The sequence below is a fragment of the Eulemur rufifrons genome, chromosome 15, assembly GCF_041146395.1.
Source record: "Eulemur rufifrons isolate Redbay chromosome 15, OSU_ERuf_1, whole genome shotgun sequence".
Taxonomy (NCBI): domain Eukaryota; kingdom Metazoa; phylum Chordata; class Mammalia; order Primates; family Lemuridae; genus Eulemur; species Eulemur rufifrons.
Window position 1 is genome coordinate 15,911,432 of NC_090997.1, and position 25,231 is coordinate 15,936,662.

The 25,231-nt window shown below is 38.7% G+C and overlaps 1 non-coding gene across 1 annotated transcript; it reads right to left on the reverse strand.

Annotated features, from left to right (window-relative positions):
- Window positions 1–22,414: 22,414 nt before the first annotated feature.
- LOC138396189 (small nucleolar RNA SNORD45) lies at window positions 22,415–22,498 on the reverse strand. The gene has a single exon (XR_011235654.1). It is a non-coding gene; the product is annotated as a small nucleolar RNA SNORD45 (small nucleolar RNA).
- Between the last annotated feature and the right edge of the window lie 2,733 nt (window positions 22,499–25,231).

The following is a 25,231-nucleotide window of genomic DNA, read 5'->3' on the forward strand; positions in this document are numbered from 1 at the left end:
AAATTCTACCAAACCCTTAAAGAAGATTTGACACCAAATCTGCACCATCTCATCCAGAAACTAGAAGAGGAAGGAATACTTTTCAGTTCATTTTATTTCCTGTTATTAAACTATTATCTGATAGTAAAATAAGACAAAAACAGTATTTAAAAAAGAACACTGCAAACCAGTATCCCTTCTGAAAACATTAGCAAATAGAAGTTAGCAAATAAAACTGTAAAAAGAATTATACATCCTGCCCAATTGGAGTTTATTCCAGGGAAGCAAGACTGGATCAACATTGGAAAAATCAATCAATATAATTCTCTATTAACAGGCTAAGCAAGAAAAATTGCATGACCATATAAATTGATGCAGAAAATGTGTTTGACAACAATTTAACACCCTCAGAATAATAGGAGTACAGGGAAATTTTTTCAATTTGATAATGAGCATCTACAAAAACTACACTTAACATATTTTATGTGAATGAATGAATGAATGAATGATTTCTGCCTATGATTGGCAACAAGGCAAGAATGTCTACTCTCACCAGTTTCATTTGCTAGCCAGAGCAAAAGGCAATAAAAGAGATACAGATCAGAAAGGAAGAAATAAAACTGTTCATATTTGCAGATGACATCAGGGTCTATGCAGAAAATCTCAAGAAATCTATTTTTAAAAAAAGTCTTACTTAAACTAATACGTGAGTTCAGCAAAGTCAGCAAGGATATGAGATAAACACACAAAAATCAATTATATATGTGGACATCAATTTTTAAAATACAATACCGTTGATAATTACTCCCCAAAAACTAAATGCTTAGGTGTAAATCTAACAAAATATGGCTAGGACTTGTATGCTGAAAACTACAAAATGCTGAGGAATGACATCAAAACATACTGTGTTCATGTATTGAAAGACCCAACATAGTAAAGATGTCAGTTCTTCCTAATTTATATACAGGCAGTAAAGTTGATATATAGATAGCAAATAGACGTAAGTCTATACCTCAATGGACCAGAAAAAGGAACTCAGAAATAGACCTACGCAAATATGCCCAGCTGATTTTTGACAAAGGTAAAAACACAGTTCAATGGAGGAAAGATAGGCTTTTTAAAATAAACTTTCATTCTAGAATAGTTTAGAGTTATAGGAACATTATAAAGACAGGATAATGAGTTTCTATATATCTCATGTCAATTTTCCCTGTTATTAACATCTTATGTCAGTATGGTACATTTCTTACAGTTAATAAACAAATATTAACATCTTGTTATTAACTCACATCCATACTTTATTCTGATTTTCTGGGTTTTCACCAATGTGCTTTCTCAGATCCAGTGTCCCACCCAGGACGCCACAGGACGTTTCGCTGCCATGTCTCTTGGGGTTCCTCTGGGCCATGAAAGTGTCTCCTACTTTCTTGGTTTTTGATGATCTTAACAGTTTTGAGAAATATTGGTGAGGTATTTTGAGGAATGTCCGATACAACAATTGGATTTATCTGATGTTTTTCTCATGAATAGATTGGGATTATGAGTTTTGGGGAAAAAGCTAATGAGATGAAGTGTCATTTTTATCATACCATGTGAAGGGTGCATGCTATCCATATGACCTATCACTGTTTATGTTAACCTTGATCATATGGCTGAGATAGTGTCCCCCAGGTTTCTCCACTGTAAGGTTACTCATTTTCTCTCCTTTCCATACTCTTCGAATTTAATTTTAGAAAAACAAAGTACTGATACATGCTATAACATAGATAAACTTCAAATATAGCACGTGAGTGAAAGAAGCCAGACACAGAACACAACACATATTGCATGATTCCATTTATAAAATGTCCAAAAAAGGCTAATCTTTAGAGACAGAAAGGAGATTAGGGACTGCCTGAGGCTGGGCATGGGACGGGGGAGTTACTCCAAATGAGGGCGGAAGAAATTTGGGCTGATGGAAATGTTCTAAAATTAGATAGTAGTGATGGTTGTAAAACTTCCTAAGCCTACTAAAAATCACTGAATTGTACGCTTTTAATGAGTCAACTTTATACTTCAGTAAAGCTGTTTTTTAAAAAAACTCCTGTCTTCTATTTTTGCCCTCAATCCTGTTCTCTCTCATGCCTTATAGGGAATCATTTTTATCAGTTTTTAGTTTACTCTACCAGTTTTCTTTTGGCAAATATAAGCAAATACATATGTATATATAAACTAATGTTTAAAGTGATTTTAAAATGTTGCCTTAATGCTATTGATTAAGGAAAAATAGTTATTAATTACTAATTAATTAAGTCTAAGAAGAAATTCCCTTTAAACCGTTTAGAGATTCTAAAAGACAATTTTGGGGCTCCACAAAAGTGTTAAGATTTATTTTTTTCTACTCCCCCAAAAGTGTTAAAATTTATAACATTGGTTTCAGTGTGCCTAATTACTGATTAGTTGATTTGAATGAGAGGGGTTCACAAATTAAGAACAAGAAGAAGAAGGAGAGAGAGTGGAAATTACAAAATTGTCTTATGGGAGACCAGACAAAAACAATTTGCAACGGTTGGGAGGAAAGGCTGTAAGTGAAAAAGGGTTGAGTATGTGTGTGCTTGTGTGTCTATGCATCTGCCTGTGTTTATGTGTGTGTGTGTGTTGTGTGTCTCTGCATCTCTGTGTGTGTGCTGTGTGTGTATGTGTTGTCTGCGTCTGTGCATCTCTGTAAGAAAGAAATTGTCTTCACGCACATTGGACAGTTGTGGATAAGGATGACTGTTAAATATTTTGGATCTATATATGACCTGTTTAAAAAATTTTCTTAAAAAAAAAAAAAAAAAAAAAAAAAGAAGGCAAGTACTTCCAAAACAAAACACAGAAATTCTTCTCCAAAGCATCATCTAATTATTTGGTAACTAGCTTTCTTTACTCGGGTGTCTTTTAAGTAGAATAAATAATAAACAGTACTTTGAGTAATCTATCAAAAAAAAAAAAAAAAAAGAAATTGTCTTCAGTGGCTTTTGCTAAACAGGGCGTATTGAGTATTTGAAATAAAGTCTGTTGTACTCCAAGTTCTCCAAGTCCACGAGGGAGGAAGAAAGCAGTCACGCATTTGCCAGTTTCCCATTTTTGCCACTAGATGGCAACGCCGGCCAAGACGCAGTCCTGCTCTAAGCAGGAAAGAAAGGGGTTGCATAGCAGGTACAGGATAGCTGTTGGTACGTACCCTACAGTTTTAAGTATTCTTACCTCAGGAAGGGCATGTATAAATGTATGCACCTATAAACGTATAAGTACATCTAAGAATACAAGCCAGGTATGCAAGTGCAATGCAAAATCTCCTCCCTGGTTGTTGACGTTAACTTTTGCACTCACTAAATCTTACATTTGAGGCATTTCCTGACATAAAAATCGGTTAGGTCCAAAACTGAAAAGTTTTAAGTCCTTAGGTGTTCAGATCATAAAACCTATTTAAATTGTAACTCTCCTGTCAACACTTTAAAACCTAACTATCATGGCTGGGCGCGGTGGCTCACGCCTGTAATCCTAGCACTATGGGAGGCTGAGCTGGGAGAATTGCTGGAGCTCTGGAGTCTGAGCAAGAGCCAGACCCCGTCTCTACTAAAAATAGAAAAAACTAGCTGGATGGGGTGGCTAGGCCCAGCTACTCTGGAGGCTGAGGCAGGAGGATCGCTTGAGCCCAGGAGTCTGAGGTTACAGTGAGTTATGAGGGCAGGGCCACTCTAGCCCCGGGCGACAGAGTGAGACTGCCTCCAAACAACAACAACCACAACAACAAAACACCTAACTATGGCATTTTAAAACGTTTCCATGGGGAAAGTTTTGATTTCAACTTGGTATGCCAAGAAACTATCTTCCTGTCTTCCCACTCTCTTAGGTGGTGGGGATTTCTTCAGCTCTAAGCCACCGCGGCAACTTGTAGCCCCGTGGGTGTCAGGCATTAAAGGTGTGGTAGGCTCCTTTCTTTCTTCCCATTTTATCATAATGAAACCATCAGCTTACAACTTCAATGGTGTTTCCATAAGGATTTTCGTCCTCTCCACTGCCCTATGCATCCGAAGAATTTATGTGATGTCATGACTACCTTGAAACCACACAATCTTTTTATGGTTTTCCCAAGGGCTCTTTGTGTGGTTAGGTTTGGTTTTACTGATAATTACAACAGGAAACAGGAAAAAGGTAAAAACACCAAAGAGAAAGCTTCAAAGTTCCGAAGAATTCCACAATGAATAGTCTCACAAGAAGAGTTTTGGAACGTAAGCAAAAGCTTTGATCATTCCCACTACTCTACAGCCACAGTTCAGCTCTGTTCCTGAGAGCTCTGCCAACCTTATAAACTTTTTCATTCCCGGGGGGGTTATGCTCTTGGCTGTCCTCCACCACCCTCATCTGCCATTCCTCCCCACCTCCTTCTGTTATTTAATATTTACAGGAAAAGCTGTAGATACATATGGAATGTTTGGGCATACAAAAATAACTAAATGAGATTTAGTTACACTCGGAAGAAAACCCATATTTTTCACCCAAGTTTTCCTTCTTCAGAAAAAAAGGCTATGGTCTGCCTTTTCTTAATAGAGCAAGGGATGAAGAACTGATTGGGAAATGAAGACTTGGCCAGAAGGGATGAAGAACTGATTGGGAAATGAAGACTTGGCCAGAAGCTGAGCATGCTACATAGTAGGCAGCTTGAAGGTGGGCAGACACAGGAGGTGGGTGAAGTGATGTCTAATACATGCTTCACATTCAGTAAGTCCTACGGTATGCTGTTTAGGATCTGTATAATCAAGAAATCTTTTCCAATGTAATGTAGGTCCAGTTTGAATTAGTAGAGAAAAAGTCTGAATTAAATCTGTCAAGGCAGATGATGCCAGTGTCTCAGACTTTACTATGTCCAGCTGCCAGCATCAGAGTCCTTTTGCACAAAGACTTTCGCTCTCCACTGGAGTCTAGTCTGCTGCACCAGGCTCAGGAGCACGAACAGACATCCGGGGAGTAGTCCTTGAAAAATGACTGATGGGAACTGGTAGAGCAATACCACAGCTCCTTCACCCTACAGGGAGATAGCTCTGAGACTTGTCTTATACTGGGTCACAGAGTTGCACCTGGATTAAGTTCCAATTGTTCATAATGGTAACTGGCTTGATAACACAGACCTTTCATTGGCCTTCTAGTCCTTGCTTCTCTTCCCTGCTCAACAAAAATATTTCTTGGGATACCAAATAAACTACTTACTCTCAAGTCCTTGTCTCATAGGATCTGCTTTTAGGAAAATACAAATTAAGAATATATAAACAAACAGATTTTTTATTGTGGTAAAATATGCATGCTATAATATTTATTATTGCAACCATTTTGAAGTGTACAATTCAGTGTCATTAAGTACATTTCACATTATTGGGCAACAATCACCACTACCCATCTCCAGAACTTTTTCATCACCCCAAACTGAAACTCTACTCATTAAACAAGGACTCCTTATTCCCCCTTCCCCAGCCCCTGTTGACCACCATTCTACTTTCCTTCTCTATTAATTTGACTGCTATATGTACCTCATGTAAGAGGCATAATGCAAAATGTTTTCTTTTGTATCTGGCTTATTTCACATAGCATAATATCTTCCAGGTTCACCTGTGTTATAGCATCTATCAGAATTTCACCTCTTTTTAAAGCTGAGTAATATTTTATTCTTTGTATAAATGACATTTTGTTTATCCATTCATTCACTGATAGTCATTTGGGTTGTTTCCACCTTTTGGCTATTGTGAATAATGCTGCTATAAACAGTGGTGTACAAGTATCTGTTCAAGTGTCAGCTATCAATTCTTTTGGGTGTATACTCAGAAGCAGAATTGCTGGATTATATGGTAATCCTATGTCTAATATTTTGAGGAACCACTATACTGTTTTCCATAGTGATGGCACCATTTTACATTCCCACCAGCAACGCACAAGGGTTCCAATTTCTCCGTCGCTCTGCCAAGACTTGTTATTTTCTACACTTTTTTTGCTTTTTGTTTTTGTTGGGGTTTTTTTTGTATAATAGTCATCTTAATGGGCACAAAGTGGTATCTTGCTGTAGTTTTGATTTATATTTTCTTAATTATTAGCATATTTTCCTGTGCCTATTGACCATTTGTATATCTTCTCTGGAGAAATGTCAATTCAAGTCTTTTACTCACTTTTTTTTTTTTTAAATAGAGATGGGGTCTCACTCTTGCTCAGGTTGGTCTTGAACTCCTGAGCTCAAGTAATCTTCCTGCCTTGGCTTCCCAGAGTGCTAGGATTACAGGCCTGACCCATCGACACTTTTTAATTGTATTATTTGGGGTTTTTTAAATCGTTGAGTTGTAACAGTTCTTTATGTATTCTAGATATTAACCCATTACCAGATATATTCTTTCCCATTCTCTGGGTTGCCTTCTCACTCTCCTAATAATGCCCTTTGATCCACAGAAGTTTTTAATTTCGATGAAGTCCAGTTTATCTAACTATTTGCTTTAGTTGCCTGTGCTTTTGATATCCTATGCAAGAAATCATTGTCAAATCCAATGTCATGAAGCTTTTTCTTTATGTTTTCTTTTAAGAGTTTCATAGTTTTATTTTTTACATTTAGGTCTTTAATCCATTTTGAGTTAATTTTTGTATTAATATATGGTAATTTTTGTGAGGTAAGGGTCCAATTTTATTCTCTTTCAAGTGGTAAATAAATAAATTTTAAAATAATATAAAGCCTCAATTATTACTACATGAATAGTTTTGCTAAGGGCAAGGGGGAATATTTTATTGTCTTTAATAATCTTCTTAAATTCATGTTTAGATTATGCATTTCTGGCAAATGACCCACGCCATATGAAAAGGCTAGTACAACGGCAGGTAGAGAGTCATAACTCTGAAATCTATGGAGACCAAACAGTGAGCTCTGACTACACAGGTGAGTGATTTTAACTTCAGTGTCACCTTCCTGACTCTTGAGGGGCAAATAGAATATAATATTTTATTTAAGAGATAAGAATATCCTTCACAAAGGTTATGAGAAAGCCACAATTATATTACATCTATTCTTAGATTAAAACTGACTTAATAATTGTTTCAGATTAATTAAAATATAAGCATCCATAGATATAACCTGTTTCATCCCATTACATACAAAAATGTACCTAATTTTGTACCAAATATAACCATCTCTTGCTACCAACAAAATTGTTTTTAAATACTTAAATGGCTATTTGTTTGTTTATTATGCCAAAAAGCAAAATATTGCTCTGAAATGTAAGCAACGTAGGGAGGGAAAAGGCATAGGCCAAAGTCTTGCTCTGAGGTCTAGTTAGCAAGAAACTCCAAACCATTATCGACCTCAAGTCATTTCCAGGCTTGTGAGAAACCCATAAAAACCCATTCAAATTTTTAGAACTTTAGGGAAGGGAGCTTTAAAAATGAGTTTGATTTCTAAAATCCTGAAGAAGGAAACAAAAAGAGCTTATAAAACTCTGCTTCTTAGCTTCAACTATTGGAATATGTTTTTTAAGCCTCATGGTATCTTATGAAAAATTAGTATTACAATAAGTCACTAGGAGGGGAATAATAATTTTTTTTTAATAAGTAGAAGGCCAGAGGTGAACATTTCAGAACCCTGCACTTCTAGTTTCACCAAAGTTGTCTCCACATTGGCTTTTTTCTCCAATCTAGTGTTTAAAAACTGAGGTTTCCCACAAAGGAAATAAAGGGAAGGTACCTAGAGCAATTCATTTTTAAAATGTTTTTCCTACATTAAATATAATTATACCTTACATCCAATTAAAGAAGAGGAATTTCCCTCAATTATCAGACTCCTTGGCTTTTGCTATTATTGCTTCTTGTCCAGAAATGCTTTGGGTCTGAATGAACCTGGCACACCCTCCTTCCCCATGCATAATCATTAACCAAGATATCAAATCTCAATCACTTACAGTGAGACCATGTTGACTCTCCCTCCCCAGAACCACAGCAAGGGAAAAAAAGAGGAAAGAGGCCATTAAAAAACAAATGAATTTCTTTGGGTTCTCTAGGACTGGATAATTTTGGCTTTCTTTCTTCAACTTTCCCAAGAAATAGTCCAAATGATTGTTCAATTAGGTATTACATTATTTTTAAACAATACAGTAATAAGCTTCTCTTAGAGATCCTATCCACCTAGTTAATAACAAATTGATGAAAGGCAGGAAAACAAAACAAAAAGACAATAATAAGCCAACACATATTTATTAGACATACTATTTATTATAAGCCTAGCAATGTTGCCAACATTTTACATTTTGTTAGCTGAATTTGGCTTGAAGCTTCCTACACTGGAGCTCAACGTCAGTATCTCCTGCTGGTGATGTTGGCAAATACTTTCCTAACATATTGAGGAAGCAAACAGCATCCCTTGCCTGCAGCTCTCATCTCTCTCCTTTGTATTCTGTGTGTTGTGGAGGAGGAAGCAGCTGGGATTCTTGACTCCCCTTCTCCCTGCCACCAGCTCCATGGCCAGTGGGCAATTAGGAAGCAGTAGGGTTTCCATGTGCTGTATCCGATGCGCAATTAATCATAGCATCGGGATTAAAATATCTAATGGCTGGAAAACAGCTGTGGGCGGCTGAAGCACCAACCTTTTGAATTCTGAGTCATCCCCTGGAATGGAATACAGTGTAAATATGTTCACACCCACCCAATTTATCTCGACCTCTGGAAATTATCTTGAACAAAGAAGGCATTTCACGGTATTGGCCCTCCAGCTTGCCTTCCCGGAAACAACCTTTCCTGGTGGGGAAAATCAGACTATTTACTAAGAACTTGGAACCACTGGGAAGTTTCAAAGCAAGGCCTGTGCTTCTCTAGTCCACCCCATTCTATCATATAAAGATGTAGTAAGCTCCAATTTAGAGTCTTCTTCAACCTGTCCAGCTGTATTACAAGATATAGACATGTTTCTTAGTAAGGAACTGAAATGCTGGTAGCTGGCACTGACAGCTAATACTCCATTATTTATGTACATAAATCTACTCTGAACTTGCCATAGTCATTTTCCCTTAGGATGTCATCCCTCTGCCGTTTTGTTTTGGGACTACTTCCCTGCAGCATAACCTAACATTTGCTCAAGGAATAAAATTAATTATAATGTTAATATGGGTGGATAAAATAATTTAAGTAGCAAAAATTATATTAAAAGTGAAGCATTTTCATTATTTCTCATTATTCTAAAATTGCTTTCTTTTTTTTTTTTTTTTTTTTTGTTGAGACAGAGTCTCACTTTGTTGCCCAGGCTAGAGTGAGTGCCGTGGCGTCAGCTTAGCTCACAGCAACCTCAAATTCCTGGGCTTAAGCGATCCTACTGCCTCAGCCTCCCGAGTAGCTGGGACTACAGGCATGCGCCACTATGCCCGGCTAATTTTTTCTATATAGATTTTTAGGTGTCCATATAATGTCTTTCTATTTTTAGTAGAGACGGGGTCTCGCTCAGGCTGGTCTCGAACTCCTGACCTTGAGCAATCCACCCGCCTCGGCCTCCCAGAGTGCTAGGATTACAGGCGTGAGCCACCGCGCCCGGCCTCTAAAATTGCTTTCTTCATTGAGTTTATTGCCTGTCAATTTAAATACATATGTCTATATACTTAGCAACCATTTTTATTAGTTACTACCCTCAGTTTAGTATTACAATCTCAGTCCTAAGAGGTATTTGAACAAAAACAAACAAAAAAAAAATGGGGGAACAGATCAATGAAATTATACAAATAATCAATAGTAGAACCAGGACTGGAATATATTTCCTTCCCTCTGTTTGCTTCTTAACACATACTAATCAAGGTAAACCATAACCCAAGGTAAAATAAAAACCAAATACCTCCATTCAGGGATCATTTGCTATTATCCACTGGTGAGATTTTATTTCTAGAATTCAACATTATCCTCTGCCAATAGCATATCATTTGTGCGTTTGATAGCTGGGTCCAATTAGCTTTGCACGTAGTTTTCTTTCCATGTCTATACCATGGCAGCCTAGTGAAAATCCTTCTTGTTATTGCTATTAAACTACACTAGAGCTTCCTACGGGGCAGATTTGAGTCTGATATAAATCCATCTCACTTTCTGTACAAGGTTCTCGTTGTTGGAAAACCTTACTATGTATAACTCAGTTTCACCAGTAACACTTTTTTTAGTGTAGGCCCAAATGACAATACTAGAGGGAGATTTGCTGTAATACCTGTAAACTCATTTTGAGAACTGAGTATAAAATACTCCAAACTTCATTTGACTACATCACGGAAAGGGAAACAAAACTTGTTGAGGTTTACATTTCTGTGATACTAAGCAGCTGCGCTAAATGACCTTAAGATCATTGGAGCTCTTTCAAGACCATGAATACTGATTTTTACTTTTTGTAATGTTTTAAGTAAGGTCTTACAGACACAGAAATGAGATATATCTTTAGAGATTTCATTTACATATTTGTTTTTAATGAGATTTCTCCCTTTTAGAAGAGCTTCTTATTTCCCATGTCCCAACCTTCTTACTCAGGGTAGTTTAAGATGGTTTTATATATTAAATAATCCATAGAACAGCTCATTTCTTATAAAATAAAACAGGAACCCAGACCCAGAAGTTAACTGCCTTTCTTTGGGTTTCTGAAAGAGTCAGGTTATAGTCCAAATTTGCAATGAGGTTGCAAGTCCAATATTAAATTTCATGTTTTTCTTTGGAAATACACCGCTCAGATGATTAGTCTCCCTTTTTTAATTAGTGACTAGAGAACTATATCTGGCTGGTCATTTACATGTCTTGTTACATAAAAATGCAAGAACTGTGCTCTCCCCAATGAGTCAGTCTATAATGTTTACCGAGTGAAAAATAGCTACAATTTTCAGAAGTAGGAGTATGAGGAAATAGAATAGAAATAAGAGATATGCAACCCGTCTGGGCAGCTTTCAATCTCATAGAAAGAATAGAGATGAATATTTTTTGCTTCATCTAAACTGCTGAAATTCACAACCTAGCAAAGAAGTTAGTGACATTATACGAATTAATACTATCTGGTTATATGTGGTTATTGGAATAACTGAGGTTGGCTGGATTTAGAAAAGAAAAATATCTTTGGACAGAATGAGTTTTTCTTTAAAAAATTTTAAAGTAAAAGTGAAAGAGGGGCATAGTTATATGGAAGAAGGATGAAAGTTCAAGGTAGGCGGAATGGTATGTGTGGAGCTCTGAGACAGGTGAGAATATGCAAACAATGAACAGTGCAATTTAGAAAAGATGGTGAATTTGCCTTTCAGTGTTTGATATCTTATTAACTCTCATTAATTTACACATACAGTAAATGCTGAGTGCCTACTATGTAACATTCATTATGCTGAACGTCATGTAATTATAAATATCATTACTATGATGATGAGTTCCAAATAAATACCCGCCCTTTCCAACTTCCTTCTTGTCATCGACAACGACACACTGGAGTAACCTAAGCACCATGCCACATTATCATGGGAGGAAGTCTTCCTCAGGGTCAGTCTGCCATAAATTGGTGTAACTGTTCTCTGCTCAGGCGTTCTGCACAAAATCCCAGAGAATGGCCGATTAGCATTTTACTTGAGGTTCAGGTCTTCCATTCTAACCCATGGAGATTTGGGAGTGGCTTCTTTAGCCTGTTGTTCTGACCTTTCTCCTCTGTTCTATCTACAAATGTGAGACTTGAGCTCTGGAATCTCATAGTGTACCCCAAGGCTATCCCCTATCTCAACAGAGAGCATCCCTTAAACTTCTTCACGTCCTCTTGTGTCAGTCCTCCCCTCCCACATACAGTCACTCAGTTCTTTTTAACCTTTGAGCTCCTATTTAAGTTAAGGGATGTGCTCAAATGCATAAATCAGAAACCCAACTAGAGTGGCTTATTCATATAGGGATTTGTCTATCTAAAACAATAAGAATCCTAGGGGTAGGCAATTCAAGGTTTACTATAAGGAAGTAGGCATATTTTATCTACCTCTCCATTCCTTAGCTCTGGTTGCTGCAATCGTAAGTATTATATGCTTTCCAGGCAGGAAGAAGCAGGAAAAAGATTTCTACTAAGCTATATCTCCTTAGCCAAATTAAGTCACCTGGCATTTCTAAACAACAAGGGAATCTGGGAAGGCAAAATTTTAGGTGGAGAAAGGCAAGGTAGAAGGAGATTGTAATGAGTGTCGAGTGAGCCCCTGCTATGGATTCCAGCTTCAAAGTCCTACCTCCTCTTGTCACTCCTTAGCTATGTCTCTAACTGCAGTTGGACAGGTTGTGTGCACAGTAATTCCCCCTTACCCACGGTTTTGCTTTCTGTGATTTCAGTTACCGAAAGTTTTGCTTTCCACAATTGCAGTCACCCACGATCAACCACAGTTCAAATATATTAAATGAAAAATTCCAAAATAAACAATTTATAAGTTTTAAATGGTGCACTGTTCTAAGTAGCGTGATAAAATCCCATGCAGTCCTATTCTGCCCCTTGTTCATCAGAAGAGGGGTGAATGTAGTACAATAAGATATTTTGAGAGAGAGAAAGACTACATTCATATAACTTTTATTGTAGTATATTGTTAAAATTGTTTTATTTTATTATTAGCTATTATTGTTAATCTCTGTACCTAATTTATAAACTTTATCATCGGTGTGTATGTATAGGAAAAAACATAGCACAGTCATCTTTTGGCATCCATGGGGGATTGGTTCCACGTCCCCACCACAAACAGATATCAAAATCTGCATATGCTCAAGTCCCTTGTATAAAATATCTTAGTATTTGCATATAACTTAAACGCATCCTCCCATATACTTTAAATCATCTCTAGATTACTTATAATACCTAATTCAGTGTAAATGCTATATAAATGGTTGTTATACTACATTGTTTTTATTTGCATTTTTTTTATTGTTGTATTGTTATTTTTTATTTTTTTTTAAATATTTTCAATCCACAGTTGATTGAACCCATGGATGTGAAACCCACGGATGCAGAGGACTGACTGTGTAGCGTTCAGTACTATCCTCAGTTTCAGGCATCCACTGGATGTCTTGGAACATAACCCGTGCATAAGGGAGGACTACTGTATGTTTAGGTCTGAGACCTGCTTCTGATTGAGAGTTGAAAAAAGAGATCTAAAGATGATGTGATCTCAAGAACAGAACATTAAAAGGTACGCAAACCTTTCCTTGTGAAGATTTATCCCTTCTACCAATTGTCCTGTTCTTTATTATGTTAAAAATGTGTCTTGTCCTTCTAGCCTGAAGCTACAGGGAAAAAGGCCACTTTCTGTTACTCTAGTCTCAGTAAATGTCAGACTCTACAATAGGAGAAATGGTTGAAAACAGAATTGTCCTTGCCATGCTTAGCATTTTCACTTGGAAATGTGATCATTGCATGTAATTTAGCAGATGTAAAGCTTAAGTCCTTATCTTATTCTTGGCCTTCTACAGATACTTCTTTGCCCCCTCAAATGTTTCCCACATCTGACTTCCCTATTTTTGTTAATGACACTATTCAATCACTCAGGCCCCACAGCTCAGTCATCTTGACAATTTCTCCATCACATCCTTCCGTATAGCCAGCAGGTTCACAAGTCCAGCTAGTTCTTTCTTTTTAATGTCTCTTTTATCTGTTCATTCTAGTCTCTTCTCTACCACCCAAGATCAGGCCTTCATTTTGACTATTGAAGTAAACTTCTAACTGGTTCCCCTGCCTCAGTTTGTCTCTCTTTCTTTCAAGCTAACAAACAATCCAACATATTTGGGTCACTTTCTAACACATTCTATAAAAGCCCTCATCCATTCAGAAGAGAGCTCAGAAATAAGCAGTTAAACTGGAATAATTAAAATATATACATATACATTAAACATCTTATTTTACCTCCAAACATGTAAAACATGAAACATTCATTTGCTAAACTTTTAACGGAAGGCCAAGACTATTTAACTGAAAATGGATCCACTGAATGGAGTTCTGAGTCCTCTTTCTAGAATAAAGATTCCCAGGATGCAAAATTTGTGATTGTCTGGATGCAACTTTTTTTTTTTTTTTTTTTTGAGACAGAGTTTCACTCTGTTGCCTGGGCTAGAGTGCCATGGCGTCAGCCTAGCTCACAGCAATCTCAAACTCCTGGGCTCAAGCAATCCTTCTGCCTCAACCTCCCGAGTAGCTGGGACTATAGGCGTGAGCCACCATGCCCGGCTAATTTTTTCTATATATTTTTAGTTGTCCAGCTAATTTCTTTCTATTTTTAGTAGAGACAAGTCTCGCTCTTGCTCAGGCTGGTCTTGAACTTCTGACTTCAAGTGATCCTCCCACCTCGGTGGATGCGACTTTTATAAAGTGGAACAAGAATTTATCCAGAGTTGTGGAACAAGTGCAGAATCCATCTAGATTTCAGTGACTTTCCTCTAATCTCTTACTGTTATTTATAGATTTGATAAATTGTTTTTTGCTTTATGGATTTTTTTTTCTTAGCAACTCACCTCTATGGAGATCCTCCAAAGCATTCAATTTACTACAGAAAACTTTAACCACGTGTGTCTGTGCACACACCCGCACAATGTTGACTCATACTTTAATTGTGGAACTTTAACCACTTTTGTTTCTGTACTCATATTACGTTGGTTTACGTAATGTTTAACTAAAATCTACAGAGATTTGTGTTCAGATAAGAGTAAGCACACTCTTCCCAGTCTTCCCACGAATGCAGCTATAAAATCTGGACAGAATGCATGGAGCAGCTGTTTGTCTGAAAAGTAGACAATGGCAGGCAGATGGAGGGGTGGAAAGCCCAGAATGTAAAGTACCACTGGCTGAAGTGGCATCAAGTTGACCAGTTTTTTTCCCCCTAGTCCTCCCAAGACTTAGCCCCAAAGGTGGGCACAGCTGTGGATGTCTACAACAGAGTGGTATATATAGGGCTTTCAGGCCAGAGAAACAAAAAAAAGTGGAGTGCAGGAAATGAAAGTACAGAGAAAGAGAAGTTGCTTGCAAAGGTAACTCCATAAAGTTACATGTGAATGCCGAGCTCACTTCAAAGCTGCACATATGTAGATCTGACCCTAATCAGCACTTATATGACTTTTATAAGACTGAGAATTTAACAGATAGACTACCTGCCCCCATATCATATTGGCCACTGGGCAGTGCTTGCATGGGGCAGGTCCAAGTGGCACTGCAAAGGCTTGGGTACTGAACTGGTGTTGAAACCATAGCCCAACGTAGGTGGGTTGGAAATTGTTGCCTGAACATAACCAAATTGATTGCCTGCCAAAACAAAATAGCAACATTCTTCATAGGAATTAAACATGGCCCAGAATCTCATAATGTAATATCCAAAATATCCAGCATTCAATTCCAAATTACTTGATATCAAAGAAACAGGAAAATCTATCTCAATTTGGGGTTTTTGTTTGTTTTGTTTTTTATAGAGGTGGGGTCTCGATATGTTGCCAAGGCTAGTCTCCTGGGCTCAAGTGATCCTCCTGCCTCAGTCTCCTAAAGTGCTGGATTACAGACCTGAGCTACCACACCCAGCTGAAAATTTGAACAAGAAAAGACAATTAGGCCGGGTGCGGTGGCTCACACCTGTAATCCTAGCACTCTGGGAGGCCGAGGCGGGTGGCTTGCTCGAGATCAGGAGTTCGAGACCAGCCTGAGCAAGAGCGAGACTCTGTCTCTACTAAAAATAGAAAGAAATTATCTGGCCAACTAAAAGTATATATAGAAAAAATTAGCCGGGCATGGTGGTGCATGCCTGTAGTCCCAGCTACTTAGGAGGCTGAGGCAGGAGGATTGCTTCAGCCCAGGAGTTTGAGGTTGCTGTGAGCTAGGCTGATGCCATGGCACTCACTCTAGCCCGGGCAACAGAGTGAGACTCTGTCTCAAAAAAAAAAATAAAATAAAATAAAATAAAATAAAATAAAATAAAAAAATAACTGAAATAAGCAGCCTCACTGGCTGAGCTCAACAGCAGAATGGAGAAAATAGAGCAAACAATTAGTGGACTTGAAGATAGATCAATAGAAATTATCTAATTTGAACAACAGAGAAAAAAGATTGAAAAAAAAGAACTGAGCCTTGAGAACTTGTGGGATAATAACAGAAGGTTTCACCTGTGTTTCATTAGAACCTCAAAAGGAAAGAAGAAAGAACGTGTTGCTAAAAATTGGAAGAAATGAAGGTTGGCACTTCACCAAAAAAAAAAGGTACATAAATTGCAAATAAGCACATGAAAAGATATTCAATATCTTTAGCTATTAGTGAAATGAAAATTAAAACCATGATGGGATATCACTTCACACCTATTAAAGTAGCTTTAAAAATTACTGATAATACCAGGTGCTGATAAGAATGCAGTACAACTGGAATTCTCATACATTGCTGGTGGGAATACAAAATGGAACAGCCACTCTGAAAAATAATCTTGCAGTTGCTCAGAAATTTAAATGTACACTTACTATAAGACCCAGCAATTGACTTTTGGTGGTCATTCTAGAGAAATAGAGCGTATGTTCACACAAAAGCCTGTATGTGACTGTTTGTAGCAGCTGTATTCATAGTAGCCACAAACTAGAGAAAGTATCCTTCAGTGGCTGAATAGGCAAGCAAGCGGGGGCACATCATGCAACAAAACGCTACATGGCAATATGAAGGATCAAACTATTGAAACACACAGCAACTTGGATGAATCTCAAAAGCACTATGCTGAATGAAAAAAAAAACAGTCTCAAAAGGTTACATACTATACAAATTCATCTATGTGATTCTCAAGAGGACAAAACTATAGGATTAAAGAACAGATCAGTGGTTGCCTAAGTGGGGATAAATGGACAATATGACTATAAAAGAATAGCATGAGGAACTTTTGGGTAATGGAAGTTTTCTGTATCTTGATTGTGGTGATAGTTATACTAATCTATACATAATTTGTAGAACTGTACAATAAAAAAGTCAATTTTAATGTATGATTATTTTTTAAAAGAAAAAAGAAAAATGTATAATGACAATAGCAAGTGCTCTTAGAGCAAACAATTCAACTGATGGGAGTAGAAGAGAGTTAGAAAATGAATTAGCCACGAGCAATTTGCATGACAGCCTGTCATGGGCAACTGTCAGAACATTTTTGAGAGAATGGAAAGGATTGGCTAATCTGGAGATTTGGTTAAATGAGGGTCTGTTAAAGAGCCTCTACTTCTATAATTTCACTTCCCTCTTTCTTTAAAATATACACTCTGTTTGAATTTTCTAGATTAAAAAATCTCCATATACCAGCACAATTGCAAAGATGTGGAAACAACCCAAGTGCCACAAAAATCAATGGTGATATAGCACATCTTATATTATCCTAGATAGAGCTGGAACCCATTCTACTAAGTGAAGTATCCCAAGAATGGAAAAACAAGCGCCACATGTACTCACCATCAAATTGGTTTTAACTGATCAACACTTAAGTTCACATATAGTAATAACATTCATTGGGTGTCAGGCAGATGGGGGGGGAGGAAGGGATGGGTATATACACACCTAATGGGTGCAGTGTGCACCGTCTCGGGGATGGACATGCTTGAAGCTCTGACTTGAGTGGGGTAAGGGCAATACATGTAACCTAAACATTTGTACCCTCATAATATGCTGAAATAAAAAAGAAAAAAATCTCCATATAAATGTCTTCCATTATTCTTTTGACTCCTGAAAGTCAGTAACACTTTTTCAGTACACAGGAACTCCCAGGTATACTTCATAGGCTGTTTCAAATTCTTTCCCAGCTCAAAGTTCTCAGTTCCTCCTCACTGCCGCCACTCAAAGGTAATGACCTCTGTCACCTTCCTGTGGCGGGGCTAGTTTGTGTGGTGCTAGTATGAGCAAGGTCACTAAAGACCATGCTCTTCTCCACTGCCTGGGAACCACGTGCCAACCCTGACCATCACTCCTACAAGGGTTCATTGATTTCACAACATGGATGATGAAGGACAGGATGGAATAGTAGCTCCAGGGGAGCATTCACGTGCACTCGGAAAATAATTCTGAATGCAGGTTCTACTGAGGCCAGACTTCAAGGACATTCCTTTTGAGACATATCAGGAAACAATGATCACCAAAACTCTGGCTAACTCTCCATCTCACTGTTCCCTGTGTCTATCACCTTTTCCTTCCCCCAGAGTCTAAAAGAAAGGGTGGGACTCTTCTCAAAGGCTACCAACACTCCTGTGTTCCAAATTCCACTTCCTTTCACAATCAAAATCTCCTCCCCCAGCTAGGTGCGGTGGTTCACATCTGTAACCCTAGCACTTTGGGAGGCTGAGGTGGGGACAGTCGCTTGAGGCTAGGACCAGCCTAAGCAAGAGTGACACCCGGTCTCTACAAAAATTAGAAAACTTAGCAGGGCCCAGTGGCATATGCCTGTAGTCCCAGCTATTCAGGAGGCTGAGGCAGAAGGATCGCTTGAGCCCAGGAGTTGGAGGTTGCAGTGAGCTATGATGACACACACCATTGTTCTCCAGCCTGGGCAACAGAGAGAGACACTGTCTCAAAAACAAACAAACAAACAAAAAACACTCCCCCAAAGCTCCCATTGTCCAGTGGGACATATTTTTCTATGTTCCCAAGCCATTTATACTTGTGTAATAATTTCTGTGGACATCTAGATCATCTTACAATGGGCCAAGTATGGGGACCTACTTTTATACCTCATCTGTAGACATTCGTTAAATCACTTTAGCTGCCTCTTTCAGAATAAACAAATAATTTTACTTTTTCTAAAGAGATTTATTTTCTATTCCTTTACTATTGTTATTGCTTTACTCAGAAACTTTTCTAATTAGTATGTAGGCATTCCACCTAGGTATAATGTACTGTTAAGAGTGTTTCTGTCCACCACGCATGGTAGCTCAAACCCATAATCCCAGTGCTTTGGAAGGCCAAGGTGAGAGGATTGCTTGAGGCCAAGAGTTCAAAATCAACCTAGGCAACCTAGCAAAGAGACTCCCATCTCTAAAAACAAACAAGCAAAAAATGTGTTTCTATTTAACCCAGTATGTTGGAATCTCATGCCATTAAAGGTGTATAGAACAGGACACTGAGATGGGTAGAGCCAAATCTAAAGAAGGGAATGATCTTGAAGATTCTCATATTAAAAGGAGTGGCCCTGTATGACCATGACACTTGAAGCACAGGGCTGAGCAGAAATCAGTTAGCGCCAGATTATGACTGTGGCATTTCTTCTGTTTCTGAAGAACTCTTTGAGGTTGTGACTTTTACATGATGAGAGGAAGCTGCAGGAAGAAGTCTTGCCCTGGGGAAACAGAAAGAGACCACAAGAAATGCCCCACTGTCTCAATTGTCTTCAGTGGTACAAACCTTGACCTAAAAGGAACCCAGTATTAATCTGCTAAGAGACAGGGGATTAGGCCTGTCTAGCCAATAATAGATATTAGGAAATGGCTGGAAGCTGTTGCACCTCCCTTCCCGCACACTTCACGCCCACTTCTTGGCAGCCAGGGCTTTGAGCTCATCAGATTCAAGTCTGGACTCATGTGGAAGATATAACAACATGTAGCAAGGACTTTAGGCAAAGCGTGAGAATAATAAAAAAGTTCTGATTTGAATGTTGAATGCTAGTTTCTGTATTGGGAATTTTGCATGGAGAGATCTAAACTCAGCACTAGCTACTTGTGACAGAGAAGCTTTCTGAAAAAATGGAGAAGTAATTTTATTTCAGAGTGGAAACCTTGATTATTTATGTAGGTACCCTGCCCTGCCTGCTTAATTTCCTTCAGAAAAAAAAAAAAAATTTCCTCTACACAATTTCCTTTTCCCAACTCCTTTACAATAATGACATTAATAACTTTAACAGTTATTAGGGGCCAGGTCTAGTGGCTCACGCCTATAATCCTAGCAATCTGAGAGGCTGAGGTGGGCGGATAACTCAAGGTCAGGAGTTCGAGACCAGCCTGAGCAAGAGTGAGACCCTGTCTCTATTAAAAATAGAAAGAAATTATATGGACAACTAAAAATATATATATATATATAAAGTTAGCCAGGCATGCTGGCACATGCCTGTAGTCCCAGCTACTCGGGAGGCTGAGGCAGGAGGATCCCTTGAGCCCACGAGTTTGAGGTTGCTGTGAGCTAGGCTGACGCCATGGGACTCTAGCCTGGGTAACAGAGTGAGACTCTGTCTCAAAAAAGAAAAAAAAAAAAAAAAAAAAAAAAAAACCACAAAAACAAACAAAACAGTTATTAGGAGTCTGCTTTATCCACCTTTAAAATAATGATAACACTTGAGGGAATGTGATTTGTTGTCAACAAGGCAAATGAAGAGTTGATTTCTCAGAATATTTATTGTGCTCTTTCTCTATGTGGGACGCTGCTAGACACTGGGGCTACAATCTGCAAGGATTCTGCACGTCCTGCTCTTCTGAACCTCCTGGAATAGTGTTTCTCTATTATTTTTTCATTATTGCCCTCTGAGGAATCTTATTAGACATTTTTTTCCTAACTGCCCCACCATGAAATCTTAATACCACAGATATAGTACATCTGCTCATATGCTGTGTCTATATCTATGGCTTTATACATAGTAAGATTAAGATTTTTTGCCACCCAAGAACCAATTTTCACTCCATGGGGGGTGATATTTTCCCTATTAAAAATGTATGGTTGGCTGGGCGTGGTGGCTCATGCCTGTAATCCTAGCACTCTGGGAGGCCGAGGCGGGAGGATCGCTCAAGGTCTAGAGTTCGAGACCAGCCTGAGCAAGAGCAAGACCCCGTCTCTACTAAAAATAGAAAGAAATTAGCTGGACAGGTAAAAATATATATAGAAAAAATTAGCCGGGCATGGTGACGTGTAGTCCCAGCTACTCGGGAGGCTAAGGCAGAAGGATCGCTTGAGCCCAGGAGTTTGAGGTTGCTGTGAGCTAGGCTGATGCCACGGCACTCACTCTAGCCTGGGCAACAGAGTAAGACTCTGTCTCAAAAAAAAAAAAAAAAAAGTATGCTCTAGGAAAAAGACAATAAGCAAATAACTAAGAAAAATAACTGCCATAAATAAAATGTAGGACATAAAAGGGGCTATAAATAGATAGAAATAGCCATTTGCAGCCGAACGTGGTGGCTCATGCCTGTAATCCTAGCACTTTGGGAGGTCGCGGTGAGAGGATCGCTTGAGGTCAGTTCAAGATCAGTCTGAGCAAGACTGAGACCCTGTCTCTATGAAAAATCAGCTGGGTGTGGTGATGTGCACCTGTAATCCCAGCTGCTCAGGAGGCTGAGGCAGGAGGATCACTTGAGCCCAGGAGTTTGAGATTGCAGTGAGATATGATGATACTAACCTTTCTAGCCTGGGTTGACAGAGTGAGACCCTGTTTCAAAAAGAAAAAAAAGAAATGTTCAGTTGCTTTCACTGACTGAAACAGAGAAAGGAAACGGTTAATCTGTAGCCTCTCCTTATCTGTTTCTTCTCTGCCCCACTTTCACTGAGCATGTGGGACTGCCTCATCATGCTCCTGCAACCACACACCTGTAGTTCACCATTGTAAGGACGCCCATAGCTTCCTGGTCCCATTTTCCCTGGAGCCCAGTGGCTTAAGTCTTATCTGCAACTTGAAAGGAAAAGGAGAACTAAATGTAATCCATGGAGTACAAATAATGTCTCTCTTCCTGTTTTTCACACAAATTCACATTAAGCCATGCTCCTCCCTTACCAAAGCCCTACACCCCAAACGATAGAGTTGCCAAAAGCCAGACATTTGAGGAATACAATCTACTTGGTCACTTATTTTTGTGCAACTCTGAATGGGTCATTGTTCCTTAGTAAGGATGTCAGGCTATCAAAGATAAACTTAACTGGCCATGGTTGTGGTGAAACAAAGCATATATATTTGCATAATGCTCTTTCCACATGGGTGAGTTCTAGCAAAATAGTGAAGGCAGTATAACTGAATGCTGCAAAGCAATATAATGCTCTGGTTAAGACCGTGGGCTTTAGAGTCCAGCCCACTGTCTGTGAGCAGGCAGGTTATTTAACTACGCCAAGACTCGGTTTATCCATATGTAAAATAAAAATAATGATACTATCATATTGGGTTGTTTTAAGGAATAAGTAATGTGTACATAAACTATTTAGTATAATACTTGGAGCATAATAAGCTCCCTATAAATAGTTGCTATTATAATTGTTTCTGTAAGCCAGCCACATTTTGCTTTGGTAATCCTCCCTAGTTTTGCTATTTTCTTTAGAATAAAAAGGTTAAAATCAAAGCAGGATCTCTGGTGACATTTTGCTGAACATGCCTTTTAATTACACTTGTCCTTCAATTACATTTGTTGATTTTTTTCCTAAATCAATCTGTTATTTTATTTTATCCTTTTTGACTGTTGTTATTATTTTTTCTTTCTTTCTTTCTTTCTTTTTTTTCTCAAGGTCCCAGTGTAATTCTAGAGCTGAAGTATAATTACACAGCAGCAGTAAATTCAGGTAATACATGCCAATATATCATTGACCCTAAGTTACATTTTATAAGTGTAAGTTTTACTACCCTTCATCCTGCACTATGAGATGGTGAATTTATACTGATATATTTGCTAACTTTAGTCTTTCCAAAGGCTTATACAATTTAAATTGTAGAATGTCCCAAATCAAACTTTCTGTCTCCCTAGTTTCTCCCTGAACCTGTATCAGCTCTGAGATCCCTATCCTGGTCATTGGTATTACCATCCTAATAATTACTTATGCTAATCCTCAGGGTCATTTCTTCTTATGCACAACTCAATTTCTCACCATGTCTACGCAATATTTCTGTTATGTGCTTCTGTCTCTGCATTCCCTTTCCAAAACCTACCCAAGTGTATTTCTTCAAGAGAGGTGCTATTCCTGAATGCCAAACATATACTCAAGCACAGTGTAAGAGACATTTGTCATGTTTTGGGCCACGAACATATTTAAAAATCCTTCCTATGTTTGGGGAATTTCCCATATTATGAGTCCTGGCTCAAGGCAGAAGCCAGGACTGGCCTCTTAGCCTATTTAGTTAGGATGCACGGATTTAGCCAGGGGCAGATTGCAGTTTTGTGGGTCTTGACCCTAATACAATTTTAAGGCCTTCTTTAGTATTACTATTATTGTTTTTAAAAAAACTTAATATGAAGGGGTGGGAGTTGTGAGGAGGGGTGCTCAGTTGACTTGTTTGTTTTTGTTGAGACAGAGTCTCACTCTGTTGCCCTGGGTAGAGTGAAGTCCTGGGCTCTAAGCGATCCTTCTGCCTCAGCCTCCTGGGTGGCTGAGACTACGGGCCTGAGCCGCAATGTCTGGCTGGTTTTTTTTTTTTTTTTTCCTTTATTTTTGGTAGAGACAGGGTCTCATTTTTGCTCAGGCTGGTCTCAAACTCCTGACCTCAAGCAATCCTCCCGCCACCACCTCCCAGGGGGCTAAGATTACAGGCATGAGCCACTATGCACAGCCAGGCCTTCTTTAAAAAAAAAAAAAAAAAGAAGAAGAAGAAGAAAAATTATGAAGTTAAAAGTAGGTTAAAAAATGAAGTACTGGACCAGCACAGTGGCTCACACCTGGAATCCTAACACTTTGGGAGGCCAAGGTGAGAGGATCACTTGAGCTCATGAGTATGAGACCAGCATGAGCAAGAGTGAGACCCGGTCTCTACAAAAAATAGAAAAATTAGCCAATGTGGTGGCTCGCATCTGTAGTCCTAGCTCCTCAGAAGGCTGAGGTGGGAAAGATTGCGTGAGCCCAGGAATTTGAGGTTGCAGTGAGCTATGACACCACTGTATTCTAGCCTGAGTGACAGAGTAAGACCTTGTGTCAATAAATAAATAAATAAACAAACAAACAAATAAAATTAAGTACCCAATTTGAATGAGGAAAAAATCAAAATTACAAATTTTAGAAAACTAACCAGTACCATAAATATCACAAATCCAGAACAGCAATGTAATTTTTTAATTAATTTGCCTAATTCAGCTCTTTAGTATATTTTCTTCATTATGTTAACTATATACTCCTTGACGGCCAACACACATGACAATGATTTTGCCGCATATCTTATAAAAATAAAAGAAAGAATTTAATCTTTCCTTTGACATAGTTGTTCAAATTTTTTTTTAGCGGTTAGTTTAGAAAGGTTTCTTTAAGTTGCACAACTCATGGTTGATAATATCGTATACATTTAGTAAGTGTAACAGGGAGGGCAGAGTTGCAGTTATAGTACTTATGCAAATTTCACGAAAACATACGACAGGCATTTCTAGAGCTCTCCCAGAGCCTTGGAAGGGGCCTGAGTCCGTGCGGGACCCTGAAGCTCAGGACGCGTTAAGCTTCGTGGTGCAGCCGTCTCTGAAGACGCTCAGGCTTTACCAATCAGGCATAATCGTTAAGATTTCCTTTCAGAAGTGAACGACCCCAGGAAGCAATAGCCCTTGTCGTCTGCCATTTCACAAGAATGAAACAGGAGCACCAGCTTTTTCCACAACATTCTTGGTAAAATTTCTGATGTTGAGCGTGCAGAATTTTTGGCGGAGGCTGTGGCGTCTGTGCGCCCTCCCTCCTCCCAGTCTGGCACGGGCAGGCATCCTGGCTACAGAGCCTCCCGGCCCGAGTCTCCAGCCCCCTTGGAGACTTTATGAGGTAACAAATATCCTTAGTACATTAACCTTATTCTTCTGCCTAAACTAGCTAGTTTCGCTCTGTTTTCCAAAGCCCAGTTCAAATGCCAGATTTCTTCCTCAGCGGCAATATTTCCTCCCCTGAAGCACATGAACTATGTCTCGTGTTACTTTTTGCTTTCCATGTTGCAACCACAAATCCTGACTGATACACGTGGGAATATGTTTGTTCTCCAGGGCCAAGGTAGGGGCTGAGTCATCGTAAACCTACCTCATATGATAGAACAATCCAAGGATGGAATGAATCAAAGCAGAGTGCACAGGAGAAAACAAGTGTCCAAATACCATAAAAGTAGGGATGAAGGTCAAATATATGGGCCCAGTTGAAGGCAGAAGCCAGGGAGCCAAGACTCTTGATTAGTGAAAGCAGATGAAGGCAGAAGAGATGAGAAAAGGCAAAGAAGGGTAGTTCAAGATTCCCTGTGACAGCTCATCCACTGGGTGGTGTGTATGAGGATTGGGAGACCTTAAAAAGGAATAGAAGAAAGCTGTAGAATACTACAACTCAGGCTCTCATTAGCTCTCACTTGGGAACACAAAAGCCTTCTAACCTTCTCTC